At 43.7% G+C, this 16,746-nt stretch overlaps 1 long non-coding RNA gene across 1 annotated transcript; it reads right to left on the reverse strand.

The window, feature by feature from the left end:
• Positions 1 to 1,729: 1,729 nt before the first annotated feature.
• LOC112436443 (uncharacterized) lies at positions 1,730 to 2,425 on the reverse strand. The gene is made up of 3 exons (XR_003025083.2): positions 2,256 to 2,425; positions 1,977 to 2,182; positions 1,730 to 1,897 (listed from the first exon to the last, which is right to left on the reverse strand). It is a non-coding gene; the product is annotated as an uncharacterized LOC112436443 (long non-coding RNA).
• Positions 2,426 to 16,746: the final 14,321 nt, after the last annotated feature.

The raw sequence follows: 16,746 nt of genomic DNA on the forward strand, positions 1-16,746 counted from the left end.
GCCGGCTAGAGGGAAGCGGAGCACCAGGTAGAAGGTCGATAGCGCAGTCATAAGGCCTGTGGGGTGGTAAGGACGACGCTCTGTCTTTACTGAAAACTTCCTGGAGGTCATGGTACTCAGGTGGGACGAGTGTGAGGTCAACCGGATCAACGCCCGAGGTGTTAGTGTCAGGGGCACCCGGCGGTAGGGCAGACTTGAGGCAGTGGGCTAGACAAAAAGGGCTCCAACTAGCGATTTTACTTCCAGACCAGTCTATATGAGGGTTATGTTTCTGTAGCCAGGGGTAGCCTAGGATGAGTGGTGAATCAGGAGAAGAGAAGGTGAATAAGGTAATGGCTTCATGGTGGTTTCCAGAGGTGACAAGGGTTACGGGGCCAGCCTGATGGGTTATCTGAGAGAATATTTGATCGTTTAATGCGGTAACAGGGATGGGAGGATCGAGAGTCTTGAGTGGCAAATGAAGGCGTCTAGCGAGAGCTAAATCTATTAAATTTTGCTCTGCTCCGGAATCAACGAGAGCATGGAGGGGGTGAGAAACCTTATTTAGACACAGGGTGACTGGTAGAATTAACCGGGGTTTGGAACTGAAAGAGGATCCGCCCACCTGTATCCCCGAAATTACCGGCGGGCGGAGCCTTTTGGCCGAACCGAACACTGCGCTAACCTATGCTCCACTGAGCCACAGTAAAAACACGCGCCCGACCGAAGCCGTCGTTCTCGCTCCTCTGGTGTGAGACGAGAGCGGCCGATTAGCATAGGCTCCGGAGCGGCGTCCGTTTCCACGGAAACGGGAGCGGATGTTGACACCGGACGTGACGGTGGAGGAAGTGAAAACGTACGAGGCGCAGGTTTACGATGTTTCTGGTTCTTTTCTGCCTCCCTTTCCCTCAGGCGATTATCTATCCGAAGGGAAAGGGAGACCAAGTCTTCAAAGGATTCGGGCTCATCGCGGGAAGCGAGCTGGTCTTTGAGCTCGTCGTTTAAGGCGCGACGGAACACTCCCCGAAGGGCATGATCGGGCCAATTGGCCTCGGCGGCTACAGTACGGAAGTCGATAATGAACTCCGCGACACTCCGGCTCCCCTGTTGCAACCCGAGCAACCTTTCATCAGAACTACCCTCCGATACTGGGTGAGTAAAGGTCTTTTTAAACTCGCACAGGAAATCATCAAACGAGCAGGTTGGGAGCGGGTGAGCCGACAGGTACGCCTCGGCCCATAACAGCGCCTTGCCCTGTAGCTTAGCCACCAGATATGCTACCCGAGCTGATTCGCTAGTAAATGAACGGGGTGAATGCGTGAACGCGAGAGAACATTTCAGTAGAAAGGCCGTACAGCGGCCCCGCTCCCCAGAGTACGGCTCGGGTTCTGGGAATGCAGCATCGCGAAACACGGAGCCCGAAGGGGTCGGAGCTGGGGAAGACTGGGGAGGTTCTGCCACGGGCGCAGGGGACGCGGAGGATGGGCCTGGAGGAGGGGAAAGAGCCGACTGAATCTCCTGCAGGGAAGCTAAGATCCTAGCCTGGGTCTCGCCTATGGCTTGACACCGGGTGTCGAGAACCTGCAACGCTTGCTCATGAGCCCCTAAAATGGCTCCCTGCTTGAAGACTGCTGCATGTACTGGGTCTGCTGAGTCCATTTGTTGGCCAGTTCGTACTGTCACGGCGACGGATGGCCGGTACTGAATAGGACTCAGGTGCAGAAACCCAGAGCGGAGACAGTAGATGATTTAATAGTTTATTACGGTTAAGTGCAAGGGGAACAAAAAAAAGGGAAACGTGGCAAAGACAGAAAATGACGAGACGTGGAGCCTTGGTGTGGCGTGCCCAGGGGAACGTGGCTAGGGCGAGGGAACGAGGCCTGAGAAGTGGAACGGAGCTGAGTGGGGAACAGTCACACTGAGGGGAGAGGATATAGAAGTTAGTGTGGTAGTGAAGGCAGCTCAGAAGTGGCCAGTATAAGAGCAGCAATTCTTACTTGCAGTTAGGGACCTGGAGTGTTTGAGAGGGGGATGATGAAGATCCAGGGGAGGCTGAGTGGCGTGGAAAGGCTGACCTGAGATCCGGGGCTCCAGATGGAGTGTGATGGCAGGAGGGCAGGCAGGTGAGGCACAGAGGGATTTCCAAAATGATCACTAGGTATTCCAAGTCCGGAGGTGGAGTGAGCCAGGGTGGGTACAGCAACTGTAGCACAAAAGAGTCTTTGTTAGTAAGATGAATCACAGCGAGAATTTGAAACACAAGACCTGTTACCAACATGGGTTGATGACGAACTGGCAGTGAGTGAACATCGATGTGTGGTTTAAATCCCTCTGGCTTGATAGCCTGCAATAGGCTCCAGGTGTGCAGGAGCTGGAGTTGGCCCTGCCCAGGGGCGGATCCCAGGTCAGTTCAGGAGCCTAATGGAAACTCCAGCCACCCACCGTAGACCATGACAGTGCGCTTCACGGATGAATCATGGTTCACATTGTTCAGGGCAGATGGCAGCTGAGAATGTCCCAGTTCTTGCATGGCCAGCATACTCACCGGACATGTCACCCATTGAGCATGTTCGGGATGTGCTTGACCGGCGTATACGACAGCGTGTACCAGTTCCCACGAATATCCAACAACCTCGCACAGCCATTGAAGTGGAGTGGACCAACATTCCACAGGCCACAATTGACAATCTGATAGACTCCATGCGACGATGTGTTGCACTGCATGAGGAAAATGGTGGTCACACCAGATACTGACCGGTTCTGGGTCCCCAGACCCCCAATAGCGCAAAAAACTGCACATTCCAGGGTGGCCTTTTGTTGTGGGCAGTCTGAGGTACACCTGTGCACTACTCATGATGTCAGATCAGCATCCTGATGTGGCACACCTGTGAGGTGGGATGGATTATCTCAATATAGCAGATGTGCCCACTACCACACATTTGGACTGATTTGTGACCACTGTTTGGGAGGGATGGTTATATTGTGTATCTGGAATGAATTTTAGGTCTCTACGTCCATCCCATGGGGAATGGGAGCAGTAACAAAGGTGTTGCGTTTATATTTTTGTTGAGTGTAGTTTAGCTGCAAGGGCAACAATAAGAGTAAACAAAACAATAATAAAAAGGTACAAGACAGTTATTTGCCATTAAGGAGACGGGTTGCAGTGGGGATAAGGGAAATATGGAGTCTTTTGGTATTCCTCACAGGTACTCTAAAACGACGGCCAGAGGTCAAACTCATTGTAAAGTGGATGGTTAAAACAATTAATAGAATAAGCCTTTCCCAGCACGTGCTTGTTATAAATGGCCAAAAATCCATCTTGCAAACGCCTTGAGAGTTTGCTGGGAGTTTTTACCAAAAGTCCCAACCAATTCTTGTTCTTCAGAGTCCTGTTACCAAACCAGGCAGCGATACAGAAAGAAAACATATTTAGTAAAACTTTTGTAAAACAAGGACAACATAATAATAATAATAATGGATTGGATTTATATAGCGCTTTTCAAGGCACCCAAAGCGCTTTACAATACCACTATTCATTCACTCTCACATTCATACACTGGTGGAGGCAGCTACAGTTGTAGCCACAGCTGCCCTGGGGCAGACTGACAGAAGCGAGACTGCCATATCTGGCCATTTCAGATAAGACATTAAAAGATCTCATTTTTGATAAAAAGAACAGACTTTGCTGAACTTTTTTGGTACTGGCATCAGCATGAGGTTTAAAACACAGTTTGTGGTCAAGAACAACCCACAGATACTTGTAACTCTCCACAATCCCAATATCAGCAGTTTTAATGATAGTAGGTGATGGGCTATAAGAAGACTCCCTAAAATCAATAATCATGTCTTTTGTTTTTAACACATTTAATGAAAGGAATGCCTTATCACACCAAGCAGCAAAATCTTCTGCAACCGGCCCATGGACTGTCTCGTTTCAATCGTTCTGGCCAACGACGTTGAGGTCAAACAACGTGCGACTGCTCTTAAGTGTCAGTCTGAGGTCCAAGCTGAGCATCTTACTTACTGAGCATCTTATAGAGAGCAGGTTCGATTCTTTCAAGGTTACTGCTGAATTCCACAAGGGGCTCCACAGGGGCTCTGGTCTGGTGTTTTTATGAACCACACAGGCCCGGTCAAGCACAGTGGATCCAGCAGGGGAGATAACTGCACCTTCTGGTGCTAATGTATCTTCGGAGATTATCTTACAACTGTCGTGGCTTGTGTTTAGGACAGAGTGCAGGGGATAAAGTTCGATGGATTGTTATAGACAGTCGGAATGCAGACATTTTATGTTTGCAAGAGACAGGGTTGTCCAAACAGGACTTGGGAAAACTCAATTGCCTTAATGCAAGATTTTGGGAGTGGGGGGAATCAACAACTGATCCCAGCACAACTATAGTCAGAAGCACAATACCAGAAGGGGTTGCTGTTCTCTGGGACAAAAAATAGACCCTGTGATAAAGCCCATTAGATTGGATGTAGACTGGTGTATTGGTATACAATATACACAGAATAATAATAGCTTTATTATTCTTAATGTTTTTACTCCCTATGAATCTTTTGAAAATGAGGAGGAATACCTCAGTAGTCTGGCTTTTATTAATGCATTTATTCAAGATAATGATACTTAGAGTATATATGTTGTGGGTGATTTTAATGCCACTCAGACATCAGTTCTCGGTTTGCTAACCACTTAATCCATTTCTGTGAAGATAATAATCTTATCCTTTCTATCAAATTGTTACTGCCTCCAGATAGCTACATATACATAAGTGAAGCCTGGCATAGTACATCATGGCTGGACCATTGTATCTGTATAGCTGATGTACATGCAACTTTAGAAAACAGCAACAACTGTAAATAATATAGCTAATATTGCTACCAATGTAAAATTAGACTGGCCAGCGTTTAGTGACTAAACGCGAGACTCTGTCTTCAACGCAAAGTCACTAACAAGAATTGAGGCATGGAATGTAAGAACTTTCCTCCAATGCAGGAAACTGGCCCAATTGCTGCTTGAATTCAATTGGTACACAGTACCGGAACACATCAGAGGAGTAGGCATTGTCATGTCCAAGAAGGTGGGGACAGCTCTCGTAGGCTGGAAGTCTGTCAACGACTCACAGCCTGATTTCGCACAAACGTCACGAAGATCACGATCTTCCAAGTATATGTTACACTGCCAAATAGACCTTCTACAACCACCTTCATGAAGCCTTACGCGAAATCCCTCACCATGACATAGTCTTGCTTATTGGAGACCTAGACGCAAAGATCAATAAAGAGCGGCGTGGTTTGGAACACTTTATCGGTCCCCACGGTTTGGCCTCTTCAGTTGCAGCCGCTTATCACGTGGCCAGCCCCCTGAACTGTTAAGTCACCACCCCTCCCCACGAGGCCGACCCCCTGAACTGTTGAGTCGCCACCCCTCCCCACGAGGCCGACCCCCTGAACTGTTGAGTCGCCACCATTCCCCACGAGGCCGGCCCCCTGAACTGTTTCACTTGCCCTCCTGGTCAACCCCCGGAGCTTCTTGGCTTTGGACAATTGAGCAGTCAACCTTCGGGCCGGCCTCCAGAATTGTATTTTTGGACTCTGTTTTGTTTTTGCTCGTTGCTCCGACTGCTCCAGTCGTGCTCCATGTTCCCTGTGTTTAGTGTCAAGTCCACATCTGTGTTATTCTTCCTGTTTTACTTTGACAGTCCCTTGTCTGATGTTAGTGTGTCTAGTTTTGCTTCACCCTGGTGTCATCATGTTGATTGCTCCCAGCTGTGCTCCCCTCATGTGTCTCATTTCCCTCAGTTTATTTTAACTCTGTGTTTCTCTCTGTCAGTTTCACGTTGTCCCCTCACCATGCTGTGTGTTTCTCCTTCTGTGTTCCCTGAGATTTCTGTCCCTAGTTTCCAGGTTTCCCAGTCACGGTATTACAGAGTTTTTAGTTTTAAGTTTATTTTTGTGAAAATTATTCAACTGCTATAAAGCAGCCTCTTTGAGTTTATTTCTCTGTTGAGTGTCTTGCGCTTGGATCCTACATCCTGCCTACCACATAGCCATACCCTGACAAAAAGTGCGATTATTCTTTTGTTGTATTTCAACACTTCTGTTTCATCAAAGCAATTTTTTTTCTGTTTGGGAGTTACACATTTTACAGATTTCAAAAATTTTGAGAAAATGTAAATTATGTCAACCAGCAATACTTTTAGCACTGCCTAGTATTGAAATCTTGTATCAAACAAATCTAAATTGTGTCTATGTTCTATATTTGTGGGTGTGAAATTGCACTACTTGCATTCTCTCACTACTGCAGAAGACTATTTTCATATACAGCCAGCTCACCCATCATAACAGTGTGGTGCTGAAGAAACTAGTTTCCAAGAGTTTAGAATTTGTCTTTTTGCAGACTATGTACCAACCAATTGTCAACAATCATAACAAACAATTTTAGCTCAGGCCTCCATGTTTCCATGAATTCCTGAGATATACATACTCTTGTGTCACAAATGCATGTCATGGCACCACCAGTTACACAAAAAGCCTACATGTCATCTTTTGTAGTTTTCAAATAAATATGTGATATTTAATAGCAGTTTTTACTCTACATTAGGCATACATTTTTGAAGTACTCTTTCCAAATTCAGACAGCTTTGAGTTAGAGTATGAAATCGTTTGGTTTAAAAGTCTTAAAACTATAGTAAAAGGGTTTTTATTCACCATTCACTGAGACAAATCAGTGACTGACTTTCCAGTTTTGACCGAAAGCTTTTAATAATTTTACTTTACTTTGTATTTTGTGAGCATAACTTATGAAATATGCCTTAACTGTTTTGATAACTGCATTAACTGTGGTGAGAATGAACTTGCTCGTGTGAGAACAGCACCAAAGAAATCCATAAAAATTGTAATTTAAATATCTATTATATTTGTACTATACAGTAGGTGCTATGCTATGTTAAATAATTTAAACAATTTGTTCTTGTTTTACCAAAGCATGCTCTTAAGTTGTTAATTATTTCACACTCACACTGGCAACTTGAACATGTCTCCACCTTCAAAGGAAGAGAATGACTCTGTATTCCCTCAAACAGGTTGGATTTTAAATGACTTTCCCTCTATGAACACAGTGTCTCTAGTTACAAACTATGTTTATTTGCCAAATCTACTGTTATTTAAAGGATGTTTTGGAGGCCAGTGAGGACAATGGCAATGTCCAAAATGTTTCTGCTGAACTGAAACAGCCACACACTGATGGAGTGGAATACAAATTCATCGACCAATAGTAGTGCTGACAGTAATGCCGAAGAGGATTTTTTTTCAAATGCTCTTTGCCACAGCAACCATTTTGGGGTTTTTTTGTCATTGATCAGAAAGAATGGCAAAAAAACACAGAAAGGGAGGCTTTTCCAAGGTCTGCAGTGGACTAATGTTATAGCCACTGGCATAAAGTCAGTACACCCCTTTTGCATTTTGGTATTTAAGAGGCAGAGCATCAAAACCAGTCAGTCAAGGACTAAGGCACCTGTATTTTCTTGTACGGCATATTGCCGTATTCAGGATTGTCCAGTGACTATGGGAAACAATGAAAAAACCCTGAAGTGTTTTCCCAGGAGGTGAGATGTGCCACAACACAAAAGAACTGAAAACAAGATGCGGTGCGTGGAGAGTCCAGAAATGTCATAGTGGAAAAACTGGAACCCAAATTACCACAAAGTCTTTACCTGGATTCTCATCCTAAAATCCCAGAACATAAAATCCCAGAACAAGAAGCAGAGTGTCGGGATGAGGCGCCATCAAAAGATGTCCTTTAAAATATTTCATGGTCACACAGAACAAAAAAAAAAAAGACCTCATTCAAATGAGATGGCCAAGTATTCATAGACAGACAGCAAGGATTTCCAAATGAAGTCATTCAAAGCGTGCTCCTGCATCCTAAGGGGATAAACACTCTTTCAGTCTTTTACTAGAGGTGCAAAGAAGTCATTGTTTCCTTTGATGCGACAGCAAGAATTATCTGTAAAGATAATTCTTCTGTTACTCCGCACTATGTCTGTGAAGTCATCGTGAGAAATCCATTCAAGGGATCATCACCACTACCAGTTGCAACATATGTGACATGTGACCACACTACTGTGTCTGTGACATATTTTCTTCAGGCTTTTCAAAAAGAGATTATAGGATGTATAGAAGTAGGACAAACAAAAGGCCAGTGATGATTATATGTGATGGCTCTCTTGTGCTTCTACAGTCCATTTCAATAACATTCTGCAGAGTAGCTTTGGAAGACCTTCTGGAGAGAAACTTTCAGCTTATCACTGGACAGAGACACAGACAACTTTGATATACTCATTCTCTCTTTTGGATGAACTGATGCTACATGTCTTATATCATAGTCCCAACACAACAACACATACATAAAGACCTTATGTCCCAATTCCTAAGCCACATTTGAAGGCCAATTACGTCACAGCCAGACTCCCAATTCGAGGGCTTCTCCAAATGCATCCTTCATTTCCCTGGATTTGAAGGATGGGTCGGGTGTATCTTTCGTGGTCCAGTCTATCCCAGAATTTATAGTGCGGCCCAGTCAATTCACTTTCCAACAATGGCGGCAGCTACGGAAGCGGTAGAAGGGGCAGCAGAGGACAACTACATTTTTAAATTTGAAATACATATGTTAAGGTCGAGGGTTTTTTTGTTTTTGTTTTTTTTTACAGTCATTAGACTTACGTGACTGTAGATCAGGGGTGGGCAATTCCAGGCCTCAAGGGCCGGTGTCCTGCAGGTTTTAGATCTCAACTTGGGTCAACACACCTGAATCTGTTAGGATGCCTGGGTCGTTGACCCAGGGTTTTTGAGTTTATTATATTATTTATACTTTCTAGTCTTTGGTTTCTTTGAGTTCTGTCTTATGGTTTATGTCTCTGTCCTCTCTAGTTGCTCTGTCTCCCCTGTCACCTGTATCCCCTTGTCTAGTTCGCATCTCTGTGTATCCTTAGTTGCTATATCCCCGTGTCCAGTCAGTGTCTGTGTCTGCCCTGGTCCCACGTCTCTGTTCCCTCTGTTGCAGTGCGTGCGAGTCTGTGTCTTTAGTTCAGTCTGTGTCATGTTTCCTGTTTTATTTTGAAGGTCCTTGTCTGAGGTTAATGTATCTGGTTTCGCTTCCCCTTGTCTCGTTAGGCCTGATTTGCCCCAGCTGTGTTTCCCTCCTGTTACCCATTCCCTGATTGCTCCCTCTGTGTATTTAAGCCCTGTGTTTCTCTGTGTCGCGTTCTACCGTTTATGTTGCTGTGTGTTTTGTCTGCCTGTATAAGTTATTTGGATTCTTACTTTTGTTCTGTTTGAGTTCAGCATTAAAGCTGTTTCAGTTTACGTTTGTCTCTGGAGTCTGCACCTTGGGTCCTTTTCCTGCCTGCACACAGCCGTCACATAACAGAAGATCGCAACCAGAACATGGACCCTGCAGACTCTTTTTCCTCGGAGTTCAACGGCGAGATGATGCGGATGGTGAGTCTGCTCGACCGCATTGCCCAGTCACAGGATATACGGACTATGGCAGTCGGGCTAAGTGCAGTAGATGCCACCATTCGTCATAACCCTCAGCTTTCTCAGTTTGCTAAGGACACTAAGTTGGATGGCACCATTACTGCCTGGAGAGAGCAAGTCAAGGCTGGTGAGCTTGCTTTCTCACTCACTACATCTTCCCCACCGCTGCCCCAGGACAACACACACTCTCCCCCTGTCTCAACATTGCCACGGACTTCCTCTCCCTCCCCACAACAGCCGGGTTCTCGTTCGCCTGCCTTTTTCCTGGCGGCTATGTGGTCTGAGGATGAGGAGGAGGTCTCTTTTTCTCCACCGGTTCTTCTTCCCTCATCCCAAAGGAAACTGCGTTCAGGCCGCCGCCACTCCAGAACCGTTGAACAAACTCCTCTCAGGGGAGACGGTGACTGTTTATTGCACGCTCCATTTGAGCATTCTGACTCTGGACATTCTGACATCGCACCCACTGTGAGTAACATTGTGTTTCACTCTGAGGAATCTGTTTCACCTGAGCCAGCTAATACAGAGACTGTTAGCAAAGTTGCTTCTTTGGATTGTTTAGTTTTCCAGTCATCTGTTCTGCAACCTGGTCTTGCTGGAGGGTCCGAGGGGTCCGTCCGGCCTTCATCTGTTGGTCCCGCTGGGGGTTCTGGAGAACCGCTCCAGCCGTCTTGAGTCTCCGCTAGAGGGTCTGAGTGGCCCGTTCAGCCTTCTGTCTCCGCTGGAGGGTCCGAGGGACGGCTCCCAAGCCGTCGCCTGCAGCGCCAGCCTCAGCGGCTCCCAAGCCGTCGCCTGCAGCGCCAGCCTCAGCGGCTCCCAAGCCGTCGCCTGCAGCGCCAGCCTCAGCGGCTCCCAAGCCGTCGCCTGCAGCGCCAGCCTCAGCGGCTCCCAAGCCGTCGCCTGCAGCGCCAGCCTCAGCGGCTCCCAAGCCGTCGCCTGCAGCGCCAGCCTCAGCGGCTCCCAAGCCGTCGCCTGCAGCGCCAGCCTCGCTCCGTCTAGCTTCGTTTGCGCCTGAGGTCCCCATGCTGTCCGGCCTGCTCGTCCTGCACGTCCTGTCCGGCCTGCTCGTCCTGCACGTCCTGTCCGGCCTGCTCGTCCTGCACGTCCTGTCCGGCCTGCTTGTCCTGTTCGGCCGCTTTCCAGGCCGATGACTGGACGTCGTTGCCGTCATGGACGGCCCCCTGAACTATGTCGCCGCCGGTGCCTCCCGCCTGCCCGGCCCCCTGAACTGTGTTCTGGGCTCTTGGGCCGTCAGCCTCCGGGCCGGCCCCCTGACCTTTGTGTGAACTGTTTTTCCTGGCCGCCTGCGCCTGTCGTGAGCCTGTGTTTTATGTTGCTTTCCGGGCTCCGGTGTTTGCACTTTTTTTTTTTTTTTGTTTCTGGCTCTTTGTTTGGTTTGTTTTGAGCCCTCCGTCCTGTTTCCCCCCTGTCATTGTACTGCTTTAATCATACATCAGAATTTAAGTTAGTAGCTTTGTCACTTGACTGTATATTGGCAATGACTGTACTTTCATAAAGATGTCACAGACAGGAAAATATTAGGAAATGTTGTGGGTAATGATAACCACCATGACAAAGTAACATACATCAATATACTGCCAAATTGTACAACTGGAGCTCACTGAAATACAGTGAAATTTGATTATGTAGATCCTTAAAGTTTGACTAACTGTTTCACTTGTGCTGATAGGAGGATGGCCCAAGCTTTGCATCTACCAATGGCAGTGCTGAATGCACAGGTAACAAAGCTCTGTATTACCCTACATTTTGCTTTTTTCCTTCATTGTTGGTAAAACTGTAAATTGGCTTCTGTCATTTTTAAATTGCAAATTGTACAATTGGTTCCAAACCTGAATATATCAAATAAATGCAGTTATAATTCTCATTGAGGTAGAACAGCAAATCACCAGAGAAATGAAAAGCTACAATTCAGATGTGTCTTCAGCAGATACTCTGCTGTCACTTTAGGTAAATAACATGAAATATTTTTTTTTTGTTAGAAATAAATTTGGTGTAAGTAGAGGTTGTGCAACAACTATTCTTTTCCAATAAATTCAGCCTTTCAAGTGTTTAGGCTATTTTAAGGCAAAACTCAATATATTGTAAATTAAACACATTGCTCAAAGACAGTCTCAACTTGCTATTGTTAGTTCATCTTGAACCAAGTCAAAATTTTTAATTTTGCAGTTGCTGATGGGACAGATGCCTTTAACCCTGCACACAAGAAAGAGGTAGGATATGTCATCTTTCTTTGGTTCTTAAAATGGACCAGTAAACCAGCTGTGCACTTAAACAGCTGTGATAGACATTGCACATTGTTAACGCTGACATATTCACTTTACATTATTATTTAAGGAGCAGTTTAGGGTTGTTTGAGTTCTCATCTACACATTATACAGCTGTCAAGCCAATATTGCAATTAATAATCCATTAATATTGAAATTTTCACTATTCATTCAGTGTACATCATGCTAGAATGACTAAGAATGATTGCTGAAAATATCACATGCACACATTATGTTTTTGCCGTTGAAAATAAACATTCTGGGATAGTTTGATGTGTAATATGTACAGTTCATTCAGCTTAAAGCAAAGGTTGGACTGCAGTGTGTTTAGACGGTTAAATTGGTAGAAGGATTAAGTAGGCAAACTCCTCCAGTTTGGACCTCAATATAAAAGGTAGTAAATTAGTTTATGCACTGCAGATACATATTCATGATTTCTGATGTGATAAATATTCTTAGTATTTGTTTTCATGATTGGGTCCATATATTTTATTTATGTCAAGATATGTACATCTTGTGATGTGAGAGCTAAGTGGAATCAAATTGTGGCCTTGATTTTTATGTTTTTTCTTAATTTTAATTTAAAAAAATTACAAATGTCAGCCACATTAAAATGTTTGAGGACAACGTTAAAAACAAATCATTCATTGTAATACAGTTGTTTAAATACAAGGTATGATTAGGCCTTGTCTCAGCAGTAAGGCTTCTTTTCGTACCTAGGCTTTTTTCTGTTTGTCATTCCCTCTTTGTTCTGTCTTGTCTCTCCACTACTATCTAATAAACCAAAAAACAATAAAACAAGGGTTTTGATTTATTTCTTTGTTTGCAGGTTCAAAGTCGTTGCTTGCCTATCCTCCAGAAACTCAGGAGACATAGTGTATGTGAGCAACGCTACGAGAGGGCACATAGTAAAAAGTTAAACGACCAGAGGGAGAGGACCTTGTTTCTACACTGTAGCCTCAATACGAAGGTCAGTTGTACTACTACTACTTTTGGATCCTCCTTTTAGGGGTCGCCACAGCGGATCATCTGCCTCCATCTCACTCTATCCCTAACATCCTGCTGTCACACGCTCTTGACTTGTTAGCACATCTCCATTTCTGTCTTTAATCAGCCTAACCTGCTGCGCATCCTTTCCAGCTCGATCTCTGTCTAGCCAATCAGTACAAGTCCTTCCTTCGATCCTCACATACAACTCACTATAAGCCTTTTTCTTCTTTGCCACCTCTCTCTTGGCTGTACTCCCAATGCTCATGTCTACTTCCTTAATCTCTCTGACTATCACACTTTTTCTTTGCTAACCTCTTCATTTGGACATTTTCCTGTACTTCACAATACCATCAGGTTTCCTGTCATCTTTTCTCTGTCTAGAGGATACCCCAAGCGCTTTCTTGGCCGTTGCCCTCCCACTTCAGCTGTACTTTCCCAGTCATCTGGTAACTCTTCTATACTGCCCAACGCCTGTCTCAGCTCCGTCATGAACAACTGACTTCCTTCCTCATTTTCCACCATTTAATTTTTGCCTCTGCCTTCACTTGCTTCTTTGTCGTTACGTCCAACTTCATCCTACAGACTGCCATATGATGCCGCTTAGCTACATTCTCCCCTGACACCACCTTACAGTCTCTTATGCACCTTCTGCACACTTGTGTGCACCTATCTTCACTCTCATACATCACAATATGTTCCTCCCTCTTCTTGAAGTATGAGTTAACCACAGCCACTTCGATTCTTTTGGCAAAATCCACCAACATTTGTCCTTCTGCATTTCTATCCTTAACACAATACCTAACCAATAACTCCTCATCACCTCTGTTTTCTTCAACTACATGTCCATTGAAATCTACTCTAATCACCAGTCTCTCATTCCTAGTAAAACTCTCTACTACTTCATCTCACTCACTCCAGAACTCCTTTCTCGTCTACCTGACATCCAACCTGTGGGACATACACACTGACAACATTCAACATAGCCTCTCTCTTCAGCTCTACCACACTATTCACATACTCTTCCTTCAGGATTACCCGTACTCCATTTCTCTTCCTATGAACACCCTGGTAGAACAGCTTGAATCCACCTCCAATGCTCCTGGCTTTGCTTCCCTTGCACCTGGGCTCCTGCACACACAATTAATCTACCTTCCTTCTTTCCATCATGACTTCCAGCTCTCTCCCTTTACCAATTATATAGTCCCTAGAGTCTGTACTCCCACCCCCCTGTGGCTGAGTTTTACTACATCTTCTAATAATGTACTTTAGACAAAATGGTGTAATGCTGAAATATTTCCTTTTTTTTTTTTTTTTTTCTGTCATGGTAAAGATTATTTCTGGCTTCAGCTGCAGTGTCTGTCTTAGCTTTGTAAGACTTTTTCCAGGTTCTAACAAAGAAAATAAATACACTGCAGTGGTTTGAGCTGAAGGAGAGGAGGTTGTCTGATATGTGTACTTATTGATTTAGGTATATTACATCTTGCAGTAGTATAGCTTAGATGTGCTACACTGAGTCACACAGAAGATGATTTTCATACGCTACAGTATGATTTTATTGCTTCACTTGCTTAGGTTGAGGAAGGTGAACATAGTAGTGTATTGTGGTGACAGCTTGTCAGACTGCTGATAATAAAGTGTGCGGTTAAGAATGGTGCTTTATGTACAGTGCAGAAGCACAAGGAGAAAGTAGTTTTATGATAACTCAACATGCTAAACAGTGTAATACTCAGAAAGGTCTTTCCACCCTGCCGGAAAGTGTGAGCCTTTCACAATGACAAAAACAAACAAACCCTTGTTTAGAGTTTATATTTTGCTGGCCAAATCAAAACTGTGACCCATCTTATCTGAAATTGACAACTGTGATATTGCTAGAGCAACTGCTGCAAAAATGCATTAACACATTTACAAATCTGTGTTGTAGCAATAATTATTCTGGAATTTATATTAATCTGTAATTGTTATTTGTATCTTTTTCTATTTACTTTTCAGATGGAACAGCAGTTGTCCAGTGACAGCAACAGTACCATTATCATTAAACCCACTTCAGCTGATTCTGACATGGATACAAGTGTACCTGAGCTCAGAAGGACAGACAGTGTTATTGTAAGTTTATTCGTATAACTCCACAACAGATCTCAGATTCTTGTGCACAGAGCACAAAGTGAATAGATGGTAACAGTCAAATTTAAAACTAACAACTAAGTGTTGTGAAAAAAAAATTACAATAACTATCCTGTACAATCATGTCACCTTCTTGGATTAAGAGCAAGCCTTGATAGAACGACTGTAAGCTTGAGACAAGGGGTTTCTCATTTATCAATATTGTCAGGGACACTGATGTTTAATGTCTTTTCTAGTGTCTGAAGTTCAGAGGTTTTAGTGCTTCAAGTTCAAAGGTTTTCAAGGTGTTACAGCTACAGTAATAACAGCAGTTTAAATTCAATTAGCATTGCATTTGCATAGGTAGTAATGTATGATTGCATTTAGTTTGCAATAAAAGATTTTAAGGAATAGCTTAAAGTACATAATGACTTAAAATGAATCAACTGTATATTCTGTATGTTCTCATAAAAGGTGATACATGTTATTTTTAAGCCTACTTATATTTTATCTGTGACACATTTTAAAGTCTCTTTTGTGTAGTGAGGCAACAGGATTCTTCATTGTGATAGGATCGTTTGGATCATTATTTCTTGTGAGGTGGTTCCAAAATGCCCATTTTATTGTTTATGCGCTATGACTAAAAATTATTTCTTTGAATTTGACAAAAGGAGCTCAACAACTGACTGTCATGCTTTTGTCGCCTACTAATTAAGCATTTGTCAGTCTCATCCCCTGACAATCCTAAAATGCAATGCACTACTAAAATCTTCAGTTTACCTGGAACACAGTAGATGAGTAGATATTATTCTACCTTACAATCATAAAACAATGTTCTTCAAAGGTTATTGGTCCAGGTAAAAAATTATATCATATATTTAAATAAAGAAAATCAATTTCTATAAACATTAGTGTATATATACAAAAAGAAAACGAAGTTCAGCAATTTCCTAGAAACAGGTTAGTTTTAAACATCTGGGACAATGTAATCTCTAAGCTAACACTAAGTGACTGTTAATGAGTGTGACACCACAGCTGTATTGACAGTCTTTGGGTAATGACAGCATATCCAGACAAAGCCACCCAGGGTTGTTTGGTAAATGTGATGCAGCAGAGGAAAGATTACTTAATATGACTAGTTCAAATTAAGTTGTGACATGTGTGGTACGGTAAATGGTATTAATACCACTGTCAATACCAGTACAGCTGTTACAACTACTACTGTACTACCTCTGGTCTTTAAATGCTTGTGTGAGTGGAAAAATGTAACTATTTTCTTTCTTTCTTTTTTTAGCTTACCAGACAAATGCTTGGATGCCTATCTATATCAAGTCCTGACATCAATGAGGAAGAATATGCTCCTCAAACTGCTGAAGAAAGTGACAGTTCTGCAGAAAGTATCATACGACACAAAAGTAAGAAGAAAAAAAGCACGGAAAACTACTTCAGGTAACTCAGGAAGATGTCCGACAACTGAAGAGAAGGTGTACCCTAACTCAATGCAATTCCTCAAATTCAAATGCTGCAGAAGACAAACACATCTGCTTCATTTGATGACACCAGAGAGTCCTCTTCACCTGATTGTTCTGACGTGACGGTTATGACACTAAGGAAGAAGAAACATGGTGGCTGATTGTACAACAAAAAGTTCTACTGTAAGTTTTGCTGTAAACCTTTCAGCAAGATGGCACGCCATTTGCAATCAAAACACAAAGATAAACCAGAAGTGGCAAAAGCAATGGCTTTCCAAGTAGGGTCTAAAGAGCAGAAAATACAGTTGAGTTTATTAAGAAATCAAGGGAACCGTGCCCACAATGAGGTGATTAAAAAAGGACGAGGAACGCTGATACCTCGT

This window comes from Maylandia zebra, linkage group LG15 (assembly GCF_041146795.1).
Source record: "Maylandia zebra isolate NMK-2024a linkage group LG15, Mzebra_GT3a, whole genome shotgun sequence".
Lineage (NCBI taxonomy): Eukaryota > Metazoa > Chordata > Actinopteri > Cichliformes > Cichlidae > Maylandia > Maylandia zebra.